The 16,241-nt window shown below is 42.0% G+C and overlaps 22 non-coding genes across 22 annotated transcripts; all 22 read right to left on the bottom strand.

Moving 5' to 3' along the window:
- Positions 1-24: 24 nt before the first annotated feature.
- TRNAR-CCU (transfer RNA arginine (anticodon CCU)) lies at positions 25-97 on the bottom strand. The gene has a single exon. It is a non-coding gene; the product is annotated as a tRNA-Arg (tRNA).
- Positions 98-351: 254 nt separating this feature from the next.
- Positions 352-444, bottom strand: TRNAI-UAU (transfer RNA isoleucine (anticodon UAU)). The gene is given in 2 exon segments: positions 352-387; positions 407-444. It is a non-coding gene; the product is annotated as a tRNA-Ile (tRNA).
- Positions 445-1,516: 1,072 nt separating this feature from the next.
- Positions 1,517-1,589, bottom strand: TRNAR-CCU (transfer RNA arginine (anticodon CCU)). Its single transcript has one exon. It is a non-coding gene; the product is annotated as a tRNA-Arg (tRNA).
- A 254-nt stretch (positions 1,590-1,843) lies between these two features.
- On the bottom strand, positions 1,844-1,936 carry TRNAI-UAU (transfer RNA isoleucine (anticodon UAU)). Its single transcript is given in 2 exon segments — positions 1,844-1,879; positions 1,899-1,936. It is a non-coding gene; the product is annotated as a tRNA-Ile (tRNA).
- A 1,072-nt stretch (positions 1,937-3,008) lies between these two features.
- Positions 3,009-3,081, bottom strand: TRNAR-CCU (transfer RNA arginine (anticodon CCU)). Its single transcript has one exon. It is a non-coding gene; the product is annotated as a tRNA-Arg (tRNA).
- Positions 3,082-3,335: 254 nt separating this feature from the next.
- Positions 3,336-3,428, bottom strand: TRNAV-UAC (transfer RNA valine (anticodon UAC)). The gene is given in 2 exon segments: positions 3,336-3,371; positions 3,391-3,428. It is a non-coding gene; the product is annotated as a tRNA-Val (tRNA).
- A 1,072-nt stretch (positions 3,429-4,500) lies between these two features.
- Positions 4,501-4,573, bottom strand: TRNAR-CCU (transfer RNA arginine (anticodon CCU)). The gene has a single exon. It is a non-coding gene; the product is annotated as a tRNA-Arg (tRNA).
- A 254-nt stretch (positions 4,574-4,827) lies between these two features.
- On the bottom strand, positions 4,828-4,920 carry TRNAI-UAU (transfer RNA isoleucine (anticodon UAU)). The gene is given in 2 exon segments: positions 4,828-4,863; positions 4,883-4,920. It is a non-coding gene; the product is annotated as a tRNA-Ile (tRNA).
- Positions 4,921-5,993: 1,073 nt separating this feature from the next.
- On the bottom strand, positions 5,994-6,066 carry TRNAR-CCU (transfer RNA arginine (anticodon CCU)). The gene has a single exon. It is a non-coding gene; the product is annotated as a tRNA-Arg (tRNA).
- Positions 6,067-6,320: 254 nt separating this feature from the next.
- On the bottom strand, positions 6,321-6,413 carry TRNAI-UAU (transfer RNA isoleucine (anticodon UAU)). The gene is given in 2 exon segments: positions 6,321-6,356; positions 6,376-6,413. It is a non-coding gene; the product is annotated as a tRNA-Ile (tRNA).
- Positions 6,414-7,240: 827 nt separating this feature from the next.
- TRNAR-CCU (transfer RNA arginine (anticodon CCU)) lies at positions 7,241-7,313 on the bottom strand. Its single transcript has one exon. It is a non-coding gene; the product is annotated as a tRNA-Arg (tRNA).
- Positions 7,314-7,567: 254 nt separating this feature from the next.
- On the bottom strand, positions 7,568-7,660 carry TRNAI-UAU (transfer RNA isoleucine (anticodon UAU)). The gene is given in 2 exon segments: positions 7,568-7,603; positions 7,623-7,660. It is a non-coding gene; the product is annotated as a tRNA-Ile (tRNA).
- A 1,319-nt stretch (positions 7,661-8,979) lies between these two features.
- On the bottom strand, positions 8,980-9,052 carry TRNAR-CCU (transfer RNA arginine (anticodon CCU)). The gene has a single exon. It is a non-coding gene; the product is annotated as a tRNA-Arg (tRNA).
- Positions 9,053-9,306: 254 nt separating this feature from the next.
- On the bottom strand, positions 9,307-9,399 carry TRNAI-UAU (transfer RNA isoleucine (anticodon UAU)). Its single transcript is given in 2 exon segments — positions 9,307-9,342; positions 9,362-9,399. It is a non-coding gene; the product is annotated as a tRNA-Ile (tRNA).
- Positions 9,400-10,471: 1,072 nt separating this feature from the next.
- TRNAR-CCU (transfer RNA arginine (anticodon CCU)) lies at positions 10,472-10,544 on the bottom strand. Its single transcript has one exon. It is a non-coding gene; the product is annotated as a tRNA-Arg (tRNA).
- Positions 10,545-10,798: 254 nt separating this feature from the next.
- On the bottom strand, positions 10,799-10,891 carry TRNAI-UAU (transfer RNA isoleucine (anticodon UAU)). Its single transcript is given in 2 exon segments — positions 10,799-10,834; positions 10,854-10,891. It is a non-coding gene; the product is annotated as a tRNA-Ile (tRNA).
- Positions 10,892-11,976: 1,085 nt separating this feature from the next.
- Positions 11,977-12,049, bottom strand: TRNAR-CCU (transfer RNA arginine (anticodon CCU)). The gene has a single exon. It is a non-coding gene; the product is annotated as a tRNA-Arg (tRNA).
- Positions 12,050-12,303: 254 nt separating this feature from the next.
- Positions 12,304-12,396, bottom strand: TRNAI-UAU (transfer RNA isoleucine (anticodon UAU)). The gene is given in 2 exon segments: positions 12,304-12,339; positions 12,359-12,396. It is a non-coding gene; the product is annotated as a tRNA-Ile (tRNA).
- Positions 12,397-13,468: 1,072 nt separating this feature from the next.
- Positions 13,469-13,541, bottom strand: TRNAR-CCU (transfer RNA arginine (anticodon CCU)). The gene has a single exon. It is a non-coding gene; the product is annotated as a tRNA-Arg (tRNA).
- Positions 13,542-13,795: 254 nt separating this feature from the next.
- Positions 13,796-13,888, bottom strand: TRNAI-UAU (transfer RNA isoleucine (anticodon UAU)). The gene is given in 2 exon segments: positions 13,796-13,831; positions 13,851-13,888. It is a non-coding gene; the product is annotated as a tRNA-Ile (tRNA).
- Positions 13,889-14,963: 1,075 nt separating this feature from the next.
- TRNAR-CCU (transfer RNA arginine (anticodon CCU)) lies at positions 14,964-15,036 on the bottom strand. Its single transcript has one exon. It is a non-coding gene; the product is annotated as a tRNA-Arg (tRNA).
- Positions 15,037-15,290: 254 nt separating this feature from the next.
- Positions 15,291-15,383, bottom strand: TRNAI-UAU (transfer RNA isoleucine (anticodon UAU)). Its single transcript is given in 2 exon segments — positions 15,291-15,326; positions 15,346-15,383. It is a non-coding gene; the product is annotated as a tRNA-Ile (tRNA).
- Between the last annotated feature and the right edge of the window lie 858 nt (positions 15,384-16,241).

Genomic DNA, 16,241 nt, shown 5'->3' with positions numbered 1-16,241 from the left:
CCTGGTATAGTGAAGGAAAGCATACACCCCAGATGGGACTTGAACCCACAATCCCTGGCTTAGGAGGCCAGTGCCTTATCCATTAGGCCACTGGGGCTGGATGTATGCAGCTTGATGATAGTTAGTTTACAATCAAATATTCTCATGTTAAAAAGTTATCAAGGCCGGTCTTTTACCGTTTGTTTTCCAATCGGGAAAACAATCTTAATAACGTGCCTGCTTTCTTAGGACGAGAGCGAGAACTTCTTTTGTTGTGTCGTTTTGATAATTTGCTTACAATACATGGAAAACGGGTAAAAGACTTTGCTGCCCTACTGCAGTTTTTATATAACAATAAAGGTTAGAAAAGAATGCTCCAGGTGAGGCTCGAACTCACAACCTCGGCATTGCTCAACAGTTACTGCTATATAAGTACCACGCGCTGACCGATTGCACCACTAGAGCTTTGCATGTGCTTCACAAGCCTGCTTTACAAGGGTGCTTTCTATGATCAGTATCAGATCTGGCTTTTGAGAGATCGACTTTACAAGCAACTTGGACATGAATTATTAGAGAAGACAGTGGAACACATTTAATGAAACTAAAACACACCCTTTGTTACCTTAAAGAGGGAAGAAAAGCAAGCACCCCAGATGGGACTGGAACCCACTATCCATGGCTTAGGAGTCCACTAGGGCTAGCCACCTGTGGGGAAACGTGATGATATGTTATTTTAAAAAGCGTGCTTTCTATGATCAGTATCAGATCTGGTTTTTGCGAGATCGATTTTACAAGCAACTTGGACATGAATTATTAGAGAAGACAGTGGAACACATTTAACGAAACTAAAACACACCCTTGGTTACCTTAAAGAGGGAAGAAAAGCAAGCATCCCAGATGGGACTGGAACCCACTATCTCTGGCTTAGGAGTCCACTGGGGCTAGCCACCTGTGGGGAAACGTGATGATATGTTTTTTTTAAAAAGCATGCTTTCTGTGATCAGTATCAGATCTGGCTTTTGCGAGATCGACTTTACAAGCAACTTGGACATAAATTATCAGAGAAGACAGTGGAACACATTTAACAGAACTAAAACACACCCTTGGTTACCTTAAAGAGGGAAGAAAAGCAAGCACCCCAGATGGGACTGGAGCCCACTATCCCTGGCTTAGGAGTCCACTGGGGCTAGCCACCTGTGGGGAAACATGATGATATGTTTTTTTAAAAAGCAAAATTTCTATTGTGATTGAGTAATCAAGGATGGTCTTTTGCTGTTTACCTTTAGATGCGGAAAACAATCTTAATCGTGTGCTTGCTTGCTTTCGTCAAGAGCGAGGCTTTCCTTTGTTGTCTCATTCCAACAGCAGCCAGAAGGCATTGAATGGCTACAGATGGATTGTTTCCATGATAAGCATGGTACCAGATTTTGCAAGATTGAATTCACAAGGAAGAGAATCATTAGAGAAGCCAATCAATCACATTTTATCTTGAACTAAAACTCATTGATGGATACCTGGTATAGAGAAGGAAAGCATACACCCCAGATGGGACTCGAACCCACAATCCCTGGCTTAGGAGGCCAGTGCCTTATCCATTAGGCCACTGGGGCTGGATGTATGCAGCTTGATGATAGTTAGTTTACAATCAAATATTCTCATGTTAAAAAGTTATCAAGGCCGGTCTTTTACCATTTGTTTTCCAATCGGGAAAACAATCTTAATAACGTGCCTGCTTTCTTAGGACGAGAGCGAGAACTTCTTTTGTTGTGTCGTTTTGATAATTTGCTTACAATACATGGAAAACGGGTAAAAGACTTTGCTGCCCTACTGCAGTTTTTATATAACAATAAAGGTTAGAAAAGAATGCTCTAAGTGAGGCTCGAACTCACAACCTCGGCATTGCTCAACAGTTACTGCTATATAAGTACCACGCGCTGACCGATTGCGCCACTAGAGCTTTGCATGTGCTTCACAAGCCTGCTTTACAAGGGTGCTTTCTATGATCAGTATCAGATCTGGCTTTTGCGAGATCGACTTTACAAGCAACTTGGACATGAATTATTAGAGAAGACAGTGGAACACATTTAATGAAACTAAAACACACCCTTTGTTACCTTAAAGAGGGAAGAAAAGCAAGCACCCCAGATGGGACTGGAACCCACTATCCCTGGCTTAGGAGTCCACTAGGGCTAGCCACCTGTGGGGAAACGTGATGATATGTTATTTTAAAAAGCGTGCTTTCTATGATCAGTATCAGATCTGGTTTTTGCGAGATCGACTTTACAAGCAACTTGGACATGAATTATTAGAGAAGACAGTGGAACACATTTAACGAAACTAAAACACACCCTTGGTTACCTTAAAGAGGGAAGAAAAGCAAGCATCCCAGATGGGACTGGAACCCACTATCTCTGGCTTAGGAGTCCACTGGGGCTAGCCACCTGTGGGGAAACATGATGATATGTTTTTTTTAAAAAGCGTGCTTTCTGTGATCAGTATCAGATCTGGCTTTTGCGAGATCGACTTTACAAGCAACTTGGACATGAATTATCAGAGAAGACAGTGGAACACATTTAACAGAACTAAAACACACCCTTGGTTACCTTAAAGAGGGAAGAAAAGCAAGCACCCCAGATGGGACTGGAACCCACTATCCCTGGCTTAGGAGTCCACTGGGGCTAGCCACCTGTGGGGAAACATGATGATATGTTTTTTTAAAAAGCAAAATTTCTATTGTGATTGAGTAATCAAGGATGGTCTTTTGCTGTTTACCTTTAGATGCGGAAAACAATCTTAATCGTGTGCTTGCTTGCTTTCGTCAAGAGCGAGGCTTTCCTTTGTTGTCTCATTCCAACAGCAGCCAGAAGGCATTGAATGGCTACAGATGGATTGTTTCCATGATAAGCATGGTACCAGATTTTGCAAGATTGAATTCACAAGGAAGAGAATCATTAGAGAAGCCAATCAATCACATTTTATCTTGAACTAAAACTCATTGATGGATACCTGGTATAGAGAAGGAAAGCATACACCCCAGATGGGACTCGAACCCACAATCCCTGGCTTAGGAGGCCAGTGCCTTATCCATTAGGCCACTGGGGCTGGATGTTTGCAGTATGATGATAGTTAGTTTACAATCAAATATTCTGATGTTAAAAAGTTATCAAGGCTGGTCTTTTAGCGTTTGTTTTCCAATCGGGAAAACAATCTTAATAACGTGCCTGCTTTCTTAGGACGAGAGCGAGAACTTCTTTTGTTGTGTCGTTTTGATAATTTGCTTGCAATACATGGAAAACGGGTAAAAGACTTTGCTGCCCTACTGCAGTTTTTATATAACAATAAAGGTTAGAAAAGAATGCTCCAGGTGAGGCTCGAACTCACAACCTCGGCATTGCTCAACAGTTACTGCTTTGTAAGTACCGCGCGCTGACCGATTGCGCCACTGGAGCTTTGCATGTGCTTCACAAGCCTGCTTTACAAGGGTGCTTTCTATGATCAGTATCAGATCTGGCTTTTGCGAGATCGACTTTACAAGCAACTTGGACATGAATTATTAGAGAAGACAGTGGAACACATTTAATGAAACTAAAACACACCCTTTGTTACCTTAAAGAGGGAAGAAAAGCAAGCACCCCAGATGGGACTGGAACCCACTATCCCTGGCTTAGGAGTCCACTAGGGCTAGCCACCTGTGGGGAAACGTGATGATATGTTATTTTAAAAAGCGTGCTTTCTATGATCAGTATCAGATCTGGTTTTTGCGAGATCGACTTTACAAGCAACTTGGACATGAATTATTAGAGAAGACAGTGGAACACATTTAACGAAACTAAAACACACCCTTGGTTACCTTAAAGAGGGAAGAAAAGCAAGCATCCCAGATGGGACTGGAACCCACTATCTCTGGCTTAGGAGTCCACTGGGGCTAGCCACCTGTGGGGAAACGTGATGATATGTTTTTTTTAAAAAGCATGCTTTCTGTGATCAGTATCAGATCTGGCTTTTGCGAGATCGACTTTACAAGCAACTTGGACATGAATTATTAGAGAAGACAGTGGAACACATTTAACAGAACTAAAACACACCCTTGGTTACCTTAAAGAGGGAAGAAAAGCAAGCACCCCAGATGGGACTGGAACCCACTATCCCTGGCTTAGGAGTCCACTGGGGCTAGCCACCTGTGGGGAAACATGATGATATGTTTTTTTAAAAAGCAAAATTTCTATTGTGATTGAGTAATCAAGGATGGTCTTTTGCTGTTTACCTTTAGATGCGGAAAACAATCTTAATCGTGTGCTTGCTTGCTTTCGTCAAGAGCGAGGCTTTCCTTTGTTGTCTCATTCCAACAGCAGCCAGAAGGCATTGAATGGCTACAGATGGATTGTTTCCATGATAAGCATGGTACCAGATTTTGCAAGATTGAATTCACAAGGAAGAGAATCATTAGAGAAGCCAATCAATCACATTTTATCTTGAACTAAAACTCATTGATGGATACCTGGTATAGAGAAGGAAAGCATACACCCCAGATGGGACTCGAACCCACAATCCCTGGCTTAGGAGGCCAGTGCCTTATCCATTAGGCCACTGGGGCTGGATGTTTGCAGTATGATGATAGTTAGTTTACAATCAAATATTCTCATGTTAAAAAGTTATCAAGGCTGGTCTTTTAGCGTTTGTTTTCCAATCGGGAAAACAATCTTAATAACGTGCCTGCTTTCTTAGGACGAGAGCGAGAACTTCTTTTGTTGTGTCGTTTTGATAATTTGCTTGCAATACATGGAAAACGGGTAAAAGACTTTGCTGCCCTACTGCAGTTTTTATATAACAATAAAGGTTAGAAAAGAATGCTCCAGGTGAGGCTCGAACTCACAACCTCGGCATTGCTCAACAGTTACTGCTTTATAAGTACCGCGCGCTGACCGATTGCGCCACTGGAGCTTTGCATGTGCTTCACAAGCCTGCTTTACAAGGGTGCTTTCTATGATCAGTATCAGATCTGGCTTTTGCGAGATCGACTTTACAAGCAACTTGGACATGAATTATTAGAGAAGACAGTGGAACACATTTAATGAAACTAAAACACACCCTTTGTTACCTTAAAGAGGGAAGAAAAGCAAGCACCCCAGATGGGACTGGAACCCACTATCCCTGGCTTAGGAGTCCACTGGGGCTAGCCACCTGTGGGGAAACGTGATGATATGTTATTTTAAAAAGCGTGCTTTCTATGATCAGTATCAGATCTGGTTTTTGCGAGATCGACTTTACAAGCAACTTGGACATGAATTATTAGAGAAGACAGTGGAACACATTTAACAAAACTAAAACACACCCTTGGTTACCTTAAAGAGTGAAGAAAAGCAAGCACCCCAGATGGGACTGGAACCCACTATCCCTGGCTTAGGAGTCCACTGGGGATAGCCACCGGTCGGGAAACGTGATGATATGTTTTTTTTTAAAAAGCGTGCTTTCTACGATCAGTATCAGATCGGGCTTTTGCGAGATCGACTTTACAAGCAACTTGGACATGAATTATTAGAGAAGACAGTGGAACACATTTAACAGAACTAAAACACACCCTTGGTTACCTTAAAGAGGGAAGAAAAGCAAGCACCCCAGATGGGACTGGAACCCACTATTCCTGGCTTAGGAGTCCACTGGGGCTAGCCACCTGTGGGGAAACATGATGATATGTTTTTTTAAAAAGCAAAATTTCTATTGTGATTGAGTAATCAAGGATGGTCTTTTGCTGTATACCTTTAGATGCGGAAAACAATCTTAATCGTGTGCTTGCTTGCTTTTGTCAAGAGCGAGGCTTTCCTTTGTTGTCTCATTCCAACAGCAGCCAGAAGGCATTGAATGGCTACAGATGGATTGTTTCCATGATAAGCATGGTACCAGATTTTGCAAGATTGAATTCACAAGGAAGAGAATCATTAGAGAAGCCAATCAATCACATTTTATCTTGAACTAAAACTCATTGATGGATACCTGGTATAGAGAAGGAAAGCATACACCCCAGATGGGACTCGAACCCACAATCCCTGGCTTAGGAGGCCAGTGCCTTATCCATTAGGCCACTGGGGCTGGATGTTTGCAGTATGATGATAGTTAGTTTACAATCAAATATTCTCATGTTAAAAAGTTATCAAGGCTGGTCTTTTAGCGTTTGTTTTCCAATCGGGAAAACAATCTTAATATCGTGCCTGCTTTCTTAGGACGAGAGCGAGAACTTCTTTTGTTGTGTCGTTTTGATAATTTGCTTGCAATACATGGAAAACGGGTAAAAGACTTTGCTGCCCTACTGCAGTTTTTATATAACAATAAAGGTTAGAAAAGAATGCTCCAGGTGAGGCTCGAACTCACAACCTCGGCATTGCTCAACAGTTACTGCTTTATAAGTACTGCGCGCTGACCGATTGCGCCACTGGAGCTTTGCATGTGCTTCACAAGCCTGCTTTACAAGGGTGCTTTCTATGATCAGTATCAGATCTGGCTTTTGCGAGATCGACTTTACAAGCAACTTGGACATGAATTATTAGAGAAGACAGTGGAACACATTTAATGAAACTAAAACACACCCTTTGTTACCTTAAAGAGGGAAGAAAAGCAAGCACCCCAGATGGGACTGGAACCCACTATCCCTGGCTTAGGAGTCCACTGGGGCTAGCCACCTGTGGGGAAACGTGATGATATGTTATTTTAAAAAGCGTGCTTTCTATGATCAGTATCAGATCTGGTTTTTGCGAGATCGACTTTACAAGCAACTTGGACATGAATTATTAGAGAAGACAGTGGAACACATTTAACAAAACTAAAACACACCCTTGGTTACCTTAAAGAGTGAAGAAAAGCAAGCACCCCAGATGGGACTGGAACCCACTATCCCTGGCTTAGGAGTCCACTGGGGATAGCCACCTGTGGGGAAACATGATGATATGTTTTTTTAAAAAGCAAAATTTCTATTGTGATTGAGTAATCAAGGATGGTCTTTTGCTGTTTACCTTTAGATGCGGAAAACAATCTTAATCGTGTGCTTGCTTGCTTTCGTCAAGAGCGAGGCTTTCCTTTGTTGTCTCATTCCAACAGCAGCCAGAAGGCATTGAATGGCTACAGATGGATTGTTTCCATGATAAGCATGGTACCAGATTTTGCAAGATTGAATTCACAAGGAAGAGAATCATTAGAGAAGCCAATCAATCACATTTTATCTTGAACTAAAACTCATTGATGGATACCTGGTATAGAGAAGGAAAGCATACACCCCAGATGGGACTCGAACCCACAATCCCTGGCTTAGGAGGCCAGTGCCTTATCCATTAGGCCACTGGGGCTGGATGTTTGCAGTATGATGATAGTTAGTTTACAATCAAATATTCTCATGTTAAAAAGTTATCAAGGCTGGTCTTTTAGCGTTTGTTTTCCAATCGGGAAAACAATCTTAATATCGTGCCTGCTTTCTTAGGACGAGAGCGAGAACTTCTTTTGTTGTGTCGTTTTGATAATTTGCTTGCAATACATGGAAAACGGGTAAAAGACTTTGCTGCCCTACTGCAGTTTTTATATAACAATAAAGGTTAGAAAAGAATGCTCCAGGTGAGGCTTGAACTCACAACCTCGGCATTGCTCAACAGTTACTGCTTTATAAGTACTGCGCGCTGACCGCTTGCGCCACTGGAGCTTTGCATGTGCTTCACAAGCCTGCTTTACAAGGGTGCTTTCTATGATCAGTATCAGATCTGGCTTTTGCGAGATCGACTTTACAAGCAACTTGGACATGAATTATTAGAGAAGACAGTGGAACACATTTAATGAAACTAAAACACACCCTTTGTTACCTTAAAGAGGGAAGAAAAGCAAGCACCCCAGATGGGACTGGAACCCACTATCCCTGGCTTAGGAGTCCACTGGGGCTAGCCACCTGTGGGGAAACGTGATGATATGTTATTTTAAAAAGCGTGCTTTCTATGATCAGTATCAGATCTGGTTTTTGCGAGATCGACTTTACAAGCAACTTGGACATGAATTATTAGAGAAGACAGTGGAACACATTTAACAAAACTAAAACACACCCTTGGTTACCTTAAAGAGTGAAGAAAAGCAAGCACCCCAGATGGGACTGGAACCCACTATCCCTGGCTTAGGAGTCCACTGGGGATAGCCACCGGTGGGGAAACGTGATGATATGTTTTTTTTTAAAAAGCGTGCTTTCTATGATCAGTATCAGATCTGGCTTTTGCGAGAACGACTTTACAAGCAACTTGGACATGAATTATTAGAGAAGACAGTGGAACACATTTAACAGAACTAAAACACACCCTTGGTTACCTTAAAGAGGGAAGAAAAGCAAGCACCCCAGATGGGACTGGAACCCACTATTCCTGGCTTAGGAGTCCACTGGGGATAGCCACCGGTGGGGAAACGTGATGATATGTTTTTTTTTAAAAAGCGTGCTTTCTATGATCAGTATCAGATCTGGCTTTTGCGAGATCGACTTTACAAGCAACTTGGACATGAATTATTAGAGAAGACAGTGGAACACATTTAACAGAACTAAAACACACCCTTGGTTACCTTAAAGAGGGAAGAAAAGCAAGCACCCCAGATGGGACTGGAACCCACTATTCCTGGCTTAGGAGTCCACTGGGGCTAGCCACCTGTGGGGAAACATGATGATATGTTTTTTTAAAAAGCAAAATTTCTATTGTGATTGAGTAATCAAGGATGGTCTTTTGCTGTATACCTTTAGATGCGGAAAACAATCTTAATCGTGTGCTTGCTTGCTTTTGTCAAGAGCGAGGCTTTCCTTTGTTGTCTCATTCCAACAGCAGCCAGAAGGCATTGAATGGCTACAGATGGATTGTTTCCATGATAAGCATGGTACCAGATTTTGCAAGATTGACTTCACAAGGAAGAGAATCATTAGAGAAGCCAATCAATCACATTTTATCTTGAACTAAAACTCATTGATGGATACCTGGTATAGTGAAGGAAAGCATACACCCCAGATGGGACTTGAACACACAATCCCTGGCTTAGGAGGCCAGTGCCTTATCCATTAGGCCACTGGGGCTGGATGTATGCAGCTTGATGATAGTTAGTTTACAATCAAATATTCTCATGTTAAAAAGTTATCAAGGCCGGTCTTTTACCGTTTGTTTTCCAATCGGGAAAACAATCTTAATAACGTGCCTGCTTTCTTAGGACGAGAGCGAGAACTTCTTTTGTTGTGTCGTTTTGATAATTTGCTTTCAATACATGGAAAACAGGTAAAAGACTTTGCTGCCCTACTGCAGTTTTTATATAACAATAAAGGTTAGAAAAGAATGCTCCAGGTGAGGCTCGAACTCACAACCTCGGCATTGCTCAACAGTTACTGCTATATAAGTACCACGCGCTGACCGATTGCGCCACTAGAGCTTTGCATGTGCTTCACAAGCCTGCTTTACAAGGGTGCTTTCTATGATCAGTATCAGATCTGGCTTTTGCGAGATCGACTTTACAAGCAACTTGGACATGAATTATTAGAGAAGACAGTGGAACACATTTAATGAAACTAAAACACACCCTTTGTTACCTTAAAGAGGGAAGAAAAGCAAGCACCCCAGATGGGACTGGAACCCACTATCCCTGGCTTAGGAGTCCACTAGGGCTAGCCACCTGTGGGGAAACGTGATGATATGTTATTTTAAAAAGCGTGCTTTCTATGATCAGTATCAGATCTGGTTTTTGCGAGATCGACTTTACAAGCAACTTGGACATGAATTATTAGAGAAGACAGTGGAACACATTTAACGAAACTAAAACACACCCTTGGTTACCTTAAAGAGGGAAGAAAAGCAAGCATCCCAGATGGGACTGGAACCCACTATCTCTGGCTCAGGAGTCCACTGGGGCTAGCCACCTGTGGGGAAACGTGATGATATGTTTTTTTTAAAAAGCATGCTTTCTGTGATCAGTATCAGATCTGGCTTTTGCGAGATCGACTTTACAAGCAACTTGGACATGAATTATTAGAGAAGACAGTGGAACACATTTAACAGAACTAAAACACACCCTTGGTTACCTTAAAGAGGGAAGAAAAGCAAGCACCCCAGATGGGACTGGAACCCACTATCCCTGGCTTAGGAGTCCACTGGGGCTAGCCACCTGTGGGGAAACATGATGATATGTTTTTTTAAAAAGCAAAATTTCTATTGTGATTGAGTAATCAAGGATGGTCTTTTGCTGTTTACCTTTAGATGCGGAAAACAATCTTAATCGTGTGCTTGCTTGCTTTCGTCAAGAGCGAGGCTTTCCTTTGTTGTCTCATTCCAACAGCAGCCAGAAGGCATTGAATGGCTACAGATGGATTGTTTCCATGATAAGCATGGTACCAGATTTTGCAAGATTGAATTCACAAGGAAGAGAATCATTAGAGAAGCCAATCAATCACATTTTATCTTGAACTAAAACTCATTGATGGATACCTGGTATAGAGAAGGAAAGCATACACCCCAGATGGGACTCGAACCCACAATCCCTGGCTTAGGAGGCCAGTGCCTTATCCATTAGGCCACTGGGGCTGGATGTTTGCAGTATGATGATAGTTAGTTTACAATCAAATATTCTCATGTTAAAAAGTTATCAAGGCCGGTCTTTTACCGTTTGTTTTCCAATCGGGAAAACAATCTTAATAACGTGCCTGCTTTCTTAGGACGAGAGCGAGAACTTCTTTTGTTGTGTCGTTTTGATAATTTGCTTACAATACATGGAAAACGGGTAAAAGACTTTGCTGCCCTACTGCAGTTTTTATATAACAATAAAGGTTAGAAAAGAATGCTCGAGGTGAGGCTCGAACTCACAACCTCGGCATTGCTCAACAGTTACTGCTATATAAGTACCACGCGCTGACCGATTGCGCCACTAGAGCTTTGCATGTGCTTCACAAGCCTGCTTTACAAGCCTGCTTTACAAGGGTGCTTTCTATGATCAGTATCAGATCTGGCTTTTGAGAGATCGACTTTACAAGCAACTTGGACATGAATTATTAGAGAAGACAGTGGAACACATTTAATGAAACTAAAACACACCCTTTGTTACCTTAAAGAGGGAAGAAAAGCAAGCACCCCAGATGGGACTGGAACCCACTATCCATGGCTTAGGAGTCCACTAGGGCTAGCCACCTGTGGGGAAACGTGATGATATGTTATTTTAAAAAGCGTGCTTTCTATGATCAGTATCAGATCTGGTTTTTGCGAGATCGATTTTACAAGCAACTTGGACATGAATTATTAGAGAAGACAGTGGAACACATTTAACGAAACTAAAACACACCCTTGGTTACCTTAAAGAGGGAAGAAAAGCAAGCATCCCAGATGGGACTGGAACCCACTATCTCTGGCTTAGGAGTCCACTGGGGCTAGCCACCTGTGGGGAAACGTGATGATATGTTTTTTTTAAAAAGCATGCTTTCTGTGATCAGTATCAGATCTGGCTTTTGCGAGATCGACTTTACAAGCAACTTGGACATGAATTATCAGAGAAGACAGTGGAACACATTTAACAGAACTAAAACACACCCTTGGTTACCTTAAAGAGGGAAGAAAAGCAAGCACCCCAGATGGGACTGGAGCCCACTATCCCTGGCTTAGGAGTCCACTGGGGCTAGCCACCTGTGGGGAAACATGATGATATGTTTTTTTAAAAAGCAAAATTTCTGTTGTGATTGAGTAATCAAGGATGGTCTTTTGCTGTTTACCTTTAGATGCGGAAAACAATCTTAATCGTGTGCTTGCTTGCTTTCGTCAAGAGCGAGGCTTTCCTTTGTTGTCTCATTCCAACAGCAGCCAGAAGGCATTGAATGGCTACAGATGGATTGTTTCCATGATAAGCATGGTACCAGATTTTGCAAGATTGAATTCACAAGGAAGAGAATCATTAGAGAAGCCAATCAATCACATTTTATCTTGAACTAAAACTCATTGATGGATACCTGGTATAGAGAAGGAAAGCATACACCCCAGATGGGACTCAAACCCACAATCCCTGGCTTAGGAGGCCAGTGCCTTATCCATTAGGCCACTGGGGCTGGATGTATGCAGCTTGATGATAGTTAGTTTACAATCAAATATTCTCATGTTAAAAAGTTATCAAGGCCGGTCTTTTACCATTTGTTTTCCAATCGGGAAAACAATCTTAATAACGTGCCTGCTTTCTTAGGACGAGAGCGAGAACTTCTTTTGTTGTGTCGTTTTGATAATTTGCTTACAATACATGGAAAACGGGTAAAAGACTTTGCTGCCCTACTGCAGTTTTTATATAACAATAAAGGTTAGAAAAGAATGCTCTAGGTGAGGCTCGAACTCACAACCTCGGCATTGCTCAACAGTTACTGCTATATAAGTACCACGCGCTGACCGATTGCGCCACTAGAGCTTTGCATGTGCTTCACAAGCCTGCTTTACAAGGGTGCTTTCTATGATCAGTATCAGATCTGGCTTTTGCGAGATCGACTTTACAAGCAACTTGGACATGAATTATTAGAGAAGACAGTGGAACACATTTAATGAAACTAAAACACACCCTTTGTTACCTTAAAGAGGGAAGAAAAGCAAGCACCCCAGATGGGACTGGAACCCACTATCCCTGGCTTAGGAGTCCACTAGGGCTAGCCACCTGTGGGGAAACGTGATGATATGTTATTTTAAAAAGCGTGCTTTCTATGATCAGTATCAGATCTGGTTTTTGCGAGATCGACTTTACAAGCAACTTGGACATGAATTATTAGAGAAGACAGTGGAACACATTTAACGAAACTAAAACACACCCTTGGTTACCTTAAAGAGGGAAGAAAAGCAAGCATCCCAGATGGGACTGGAACCCACTATCTCTGGCTTAGGAGTCCACTGGGGCTAGCCACCTGTGGGGAAACATGATGATATGTTTTTTTTAAAAAGCGTGCTTTCTGTGATCAGTATCAGATCTGGCTTTTGCGAGATCGACTTTACAAGCAACTTGGACATGAATTATCAGAGAAGACAGTGGAACACATTTAACAGAACTAAAACACACCCTTGGTTACCTTAAAGAGGGAAGAAAAGCAAGCACCCCAGATGGGACTGGAACCCACTATCCCTGGCTTAGGAGTCCACTGGGGCTAGCCACCTGTGGGGAAACATGATGATATGTTTTTTTAAAAAGCAAAATTTCTATTGTGATTGAGTAATCAAGGATGGTCTTTTGCTGTTTACCTTTAGATGCGGAAAACAATCTTAATCGTGTGCTTGCTTGCTTTCGTCAAGAGCGAGGCTTTCCTTTGTTGTCTCATTCCAACAGCAGCCAGAAGGCATTGAATGGCTACAGATGGATTGTTTCCATGATAAGCATGGTACCAGATTTTGCAAGATTGAATTCACAAGGAAGAGAATCATTAGAGAAGCCAATCAATCACATTTTATCTTGAACTAAAACTCATTGATGGATACCTGGTATAGAGAAGGAAAGCATACACCCCAGATGGGACTCGAACCCACAATCCCTGGCTTAGGAGGCCAGTGCCTTATCCATTAGGCCACTGGGGCTGGATGTTTGCAGTATGATGATAGTTAGTTTACAATCAAATATTCTCATGTTAAAAAGTTATCAAGGCTGGTCTTTTAGCGTTTGTTTTCCAATCGGGAAAACAATCTTAATAACGTGCCTGCTTTCTTAGGACGAGAGCGAGAACTTCTTTTGTTGTGTCGTTTTGATAATTTGCTTGCAATACATGGAAAACGGGTAAAAGACTTTGCTGCCCTACTGCAGTTTTTATATAACAATAAAGGTTAGAAAAGATTGCTCCAGGTGAGGCTTGAACCCACAACCTTGGCATTGCTCAACAGTTCCTGCTTTATAAGTACCGCGCGCTGACCGATTGCGCCACTGGAGCTTTGCATGTGCTTCACAAGCCTGCTTTACAAGGGTGCTTTCTATGATCAGTATCAGATCTGGCTTTTGCGAGATCGACTTTACAAGCAACTTGGACATGAATTATTAGAGAAGACAGTGGAACACATTTAATTAAACTAAAACACACCCTTTGTTACCTTAAAGAGGGAAGAAAAGCAAGCACCCCAGATGGGACTGGAACCCACTATCCCTGGCTTAGGAGTCCACTGGGGATAGCCACCGGTGGGGAAACGTGATGATATGTTTTTTTTTAAAAAGCGTGCTTTCTATGATCAGTATCAGATCTGGCTTTTGCGAGAACGACTTTACAAGCAACTTGGACATGAATTATTAGAGAAGACAGTGGAACACATTTAACAGAACTAAAACACACCCTTGGTTACCTTAAAGAGGGAAGAAAAGCAAGCACCCCAGATGGGACTGGAACCCACTATTCCTGGCTTAGGAGTCCACTGGGGATAGCCACCGGTGGGGAAACGTGATGATATGTTTTTTTTTTAAAAGCGTGCTTTCTATGATCAGTATCAGATCTGGCTTTTGCGAGATCGACTTTACAAGCAACTTGGACATGAATTATTAGAGAAGACAGTGGAACACATTTAACAGAACTAAAACACACCCTTGGTTACCTTAAAGAGGGAAGAAAAGCAAGCACCCCAGATGGGACTGGAACCCACTATTCCTGGCTTAGGAGTCCACTGGGGCTAGCCACCTGTGGGGAAACATGATGATATGTTTTTTTAAAAAGCAAAATTTCTATTGTGATTGAGTAATCAAGGATGGTCTTTTGCTGTATACCTTTAGATGCGGAAAACAATCTTAATCGTGTGCTTGCTTGCTTTTGTCAAGAGCGAGGCTTTCCTTTGTTGTCTCATTCCAACAGCAGCCAGAAGGCATTGAATGGCTACAGATGGATTGTTTCCATGATAAGCATGGTACCAGATTTTGCAAGATTGACTTCACAAGGAAGAGAATCATTAGAGAAGCCAATCAATCACATTTTATCTTGAACTAAAACTCATTGATGGATACCTGGTATAGTGAAGGAAAGCATACACCCCAGATGGGACTTGAACCCACAATCCCTGGCTTAGGAGGCCAGTGCCTTATCCATTAGGCCACTGGGGCTGGATGTATGCAGCTTGATGATAGTTAGTTTACAATCAAATATTCTCATGTTAAAAAGTTATCAAGGCCGGTCTTTTACCGTTTGTTTTCCAATCGGGAAAACAATCTTAATAACGTGCCTGCTTTCTTAGGACGAGAGCGAGAACTTCTTTTGTTGTGTCGTTTTGATAATTTACTTTCAATACATGGAAAACAGGTAAAAGACTTTGCTGCCCTACTGCAGTTTTTATATAACAATAAAGGTTAGAAAAGAATGCTCCAGGTGAGGCTCGAACTCACAACCTCGGCATTGCTCAACAGTTACTGCTATATAAGTACCACGCGCTGACCGATTGCGCCACTAGAGCTTTGCATGTGCTTCACAAGCCTGCTTTACAAGGGTGCTTTCTATGATAAGTATCAAATCTGGCTTTTGCGAGATCGACTTTACAAGCAACTTGGACATGAATTATTAGAGAAGACAGTGGAACACATTTAATGAAACTAAAACACACCCTTTGTTACCTTAAAGAGGGAAGAAAAGCAAGCACCCCAGATGGGACTGGAACCCACTATCCCTGGCTTAGGAGTCCACTAGGGCTAGCCACCTGTGGGGAAACGTGATGATATGTTATTTTAAAAAGCGTGCTTTCTATGATCAGTATCAGATCTGGTTTTTGCGAGATCGACTTTACAAGCAACTTGGACATGAATTATTAGAGAAGACAGTGGAACACATTTAACGAAACTAAAACACACCCTTGGTTACCTTAAAGAGGGAAGAAAAGCAAGCATCCCAGATGGGACTGGAACCCACTATCTCTGGCTTAGGAGTCCACTGGGGCTAGCCACCTGTGGGGAAACGTGATGATATGTTTTTTTTAAAAAGCATGCTTTCTGTGATCAGTATCAGATCTGGCTTTTGCGAGATCGACTTTACAAGCAACTTGGACATGAATTATTAGAGAAGACAGTGGAACACATTTAACAGAACTAAAACACACCCTTGGTTACCTTAAAGAGGGAAGAAAAGCAAGCACCCCAGATGGGACTGGAACCCACTATCCCTGGCTTAGGAGTCCACTGGGGCTAGCCACCTGTGGGGAAACATGATGATATGTTTTTTTAAAAAGCAAAATTTCTATTGTGATTGAGTAATCAAGGATGGTCTTTTGCTGTTTACCTTTAGATGCGGAAAACAATCTTAATCGTGTGCTTGCTTGCTT

This window comes from Hyla sarda, chromosome 4 (genome assembly GCF_029499605.1).
Source record: "Hyla sarda isolate aHylSar1 chromosome 4, aHylSar1.hap1, whole genome shotgun sequence".
Taxonomy (NCBI): Eukaryota; Metazoa; Chordata; class Amphibia; order Anura; family Hylidae; genus Hyla; species Hyla sarda.
The sequence above is the reverse complement of the archived record's forward strand: the minus strand, read 5'-3'. Positions and strand labels throughout refer to the sequence as shown.